Below are 3,394 nucleotides of genomic sequence, written 5' to 3' on the forward strand. Positions count from 1 at the left end.
AATTGCTCCAAGTGTACAGCTCGCACAGCCTCTATTACCTCCGGCCTTCGGTGGAGGTTCCATATCTCTCGTGGCATGATAGTTGTTTTTACCAAGTTACCATCCGCATCCTTAAACTTTGAGATCAATATGTGGGCAGGGATTTGAGCAAGTATTTCAACCGAGATGTGAGCCTTTTCATTTGTGGCGAGCTCCTCCACTTCATATGGTGCTGCTGTCCACTGCCTTTCTTTCTTTTGGCGAGGCATTCCGTGTCAGGAGAATCACAAGCTGTCAGGATTTTCCCTTCGCAATCAATCGCATTTAGACTTTTAGTAAAAAAACAATCCAAAAAAAAAAAAAAGTTATTTTGGTGTGAATTAAGTTCAAGCTAGAGGGAGGCAAGCTACTTGCATTCAGGCTCGCTGCTGCTCCTGCGCATTCTCCTCCCCCCCCCGCCTGCTCCTGCTCCCCCGCGCCATAGCCCCCCCTTCGCCCTCGCCCTTGCGCTGCCCCTGTTGTGCGCTGCCCCTCCACGCGCGCTGCAGAGCTTACACCCAGCCTACGCGCAACCCAGCCAGAGTGCAGCCCCGCCCGCTGCCCCCCCTTTTTGTTCGCTGCCCGGTGCCTCGCCGCTCCAGCCCCTTATCCCCACGCCCCCCCCCGCCCCCCCCCTCCTCCGAAGGCCTCGTTTGAATTGCCTGGCAGTGGATTCTCAGTTGGTTTCTCCTTGCCGAGCTCTCAAGCGTTGGCCTTCTCGTCCGCCCTTCTCCTTCAGAGCAGCAGACACGAATGGAGGCTCATGCTCCACCCCACCATTCGACTTGCTCTTTCTCCGACAGAGAAAGCGAGCCTAGCCGATGAGGTAGAGCGTCTGCAGGCAACCTCGATCATCTGCAAGATTCTCGGCACCCGACCCAGCAGAGGAGAGCTGCGTGACCTTCTCCAGGCCCGCCTTCTCGCAGAGGTGGGCAAGATTTTGGATGTCCAGATCCTCGGACGAGGGTACTACCAGATCGAGTTTGAGACTTCTGAGATGGCCTCCAAGGTAATAGCTATGAGTCCACTGGCTATCCGAGCATCACGCGCCCACTTTCGACAGTGGCGACACGGTTTTGACCCGACTTCGGATGTGCTCATAGAGGAGGCAGACATCCCCATCTCAGTCTGCTTTTCGGGTTTACGGAGGGAGTACCTTCCACTGCTCTCCAAGATTGCCTCCGCCATCGGGACTGTTCTGGAGACACCTCGTACGGCAACATCAGTAGCTGCCAAGGCGGCCGACATCCCTTCAATTCAAGTTTTGGTCAGAGATACCCACACGCTCACGAAGGTCATCCTTTTGCTTCGGGTGAGTGGGGGTTGGTTTAGGCAGAGTGTGGAGTACTCGGGTCTCCCGAACCAGTGCTTCATTTGCAGACAGATGGGCCACCTAGCGAAGGCCTGTCCACGGAGGAGACCGCAACCTGCACCTCAGCCTCAGCCCCAGCCTGCCAAGGCTGGGCCGCAGCCTCAGCCAGCGACACAATGCACAGATTCTGAGCCATCCTCCGAGCCTGGGGCTCCAGCGGAGGAGGGGTGGCAGCAGGCCCGTGGCCGTCGACGCCAGGGGCCACAGCGACAGCCTGGCACTCAGAGTGTCCCTCAAGTGCCTACTCAGCAGCAGTGGGTTCCCACGGGGAACCTCTTTGGTCCTCTTGAGCAGGAGGAGCCTCCTACGCCAGCCTTCTCTTCCATTTCACCCTCGCCAGCCCCTCCACCTTCAGATTTCCCCTCTTCCTCCTCATCCCCTCCCCCGCCCTTTGCTCCCGCCCACTCCCCACCTCGCCCCCCTGTCTCTGTCGTCCTGCCCCGTTTCTCTTCTCCTCCGCCCCCCCCAGCTCCTTCTCCCCCTCCTCCTGCTTTAGTACCACAATCGACTCAGGAGACTGGTCCCTCGCCGGCGGCTAGGAGATCTCTTGGTAGCGCTTTTGCCACGAGTCGCCTAGCGAGAGAGGGTCAGACCTTCTTGCGGCCCCCTTTGCAGATTCAAACATCTTTCCTTGCAGCTATCCCTCGTGGTCTGACGAGCATTGACCTCCGACGCCGCTGGGACTTCTTCGATTACGGATTCACTCGCTTTCTCGGCGATTCCACAGCAGACCACGAGGTAGCTTGCTTCAGGGTCCACGCTCTGTTCCTCACCGCTAGGGGGACAGAGGCCTTGGACTCAATAGTTGGTTTCTCCTTTCCTCTCTGCGGTAGGACCGAGACAGAGTGGTCCCTCGACTCAGTGGTGGGATGGTTGCATACACAGGTTCTCGAGTTCTCTCACCACATGGGAGAACTTGGAGTTACAGATTTGCTGCAGACTTTGTGGCCACTGGCCAAGTTTGCGGTGACACCCCCAGACTCAGCAGGATGTAGGCACATTGTGGTGTAATTTTTTGCTGATACACAGTGTTTGCCTTGCTATGTATACATACATGAGGACTCCTGGACAGAGGAGGTTGCTTTACGCTCGGCTCGCTCTGCTTGGGCTTGGGCCAGGCACTCACTACAGGCTCGCCTATCTAGAGGACGCTCGGATGCGGATTACTCCCCATCCAAGCCTGCCTCGAAGATAGCCCGTCTTGCTGCTGCTGCAGCATCTATTCTCTCTCGCTCCCCATGAGAATCGTCTCATGGAACGTGCAGGGATTAGGTGGGCCCCAGTTTCAGCGACAGCGGGGCCGATTGCGGCAGGAGCTTCAACGTTGCCTTGTGGGAGGAGAGATTGATCTCCTTATGCTTAAGGAGCACCATTTGTCTGAGAGCCGCATCCGGCGCTATGGTCAGATTTTGCGTGGACGTTATGATACCTTTTGGTCAGCTGCTTTTGGACCTGGAGGCATCTAGGGTGGGGTATGTATGACTATTGCGGACTCATTGCAACATGCCATTGTGGGCAAAGGGATTATTGTGCCAGGCAGGGCTCAGTGGATTACTTTGCAGGTTCAGGGTGGCCTTGTGGGCTTCCTGAACATCTATGCACCCAATGTGGCGAGTGCTCGTGCAGAGTTTTGGTCACAGATTGTTGAGTCTTTGCCACAGGTTGACCATTGGTGTGTAGGAGGGGACTTCAACATGTTGGAGGACCCTTCTGACAGGATCGGAGGCAGCCATGCTACTGTGCATGGAGTCGAGTTAGCAGCTTGGGAGAGGTTGTGTATGACCTTGAGGGTCTCGGATACATGGCAGCATTCTGGCTTTGTGAGGCCTCTAGAGAGTCTTGCCTTCTCTAGATCAGACCGCAGAGTGGGAGGAGTGAATCTATCGCGGATAGATCGCTTCTACACTAGTGACCACTTCAGTGACTTGGGGGGATCAGTGGGCATCCTGGAAGGGACATCCTTCTCGGACCATGCACCAGTGATCCTCACAGTGGTAGACAGGC

Source organism: Adiantum capillus-veneris, chromosome 9 (assembly GCF_014529385.1).
Source record: "Adiantum capillus-veneris isolate H3 chromosome 9, ASM1452938v2, whole genome shotgun sequence".
NCBI lineage: Eukaryota > Viridiplantae > Streptophyta > Polypodiopsida > Polypodiales > Pteridaceae > Adiantum > Adiantum capillus-veneris.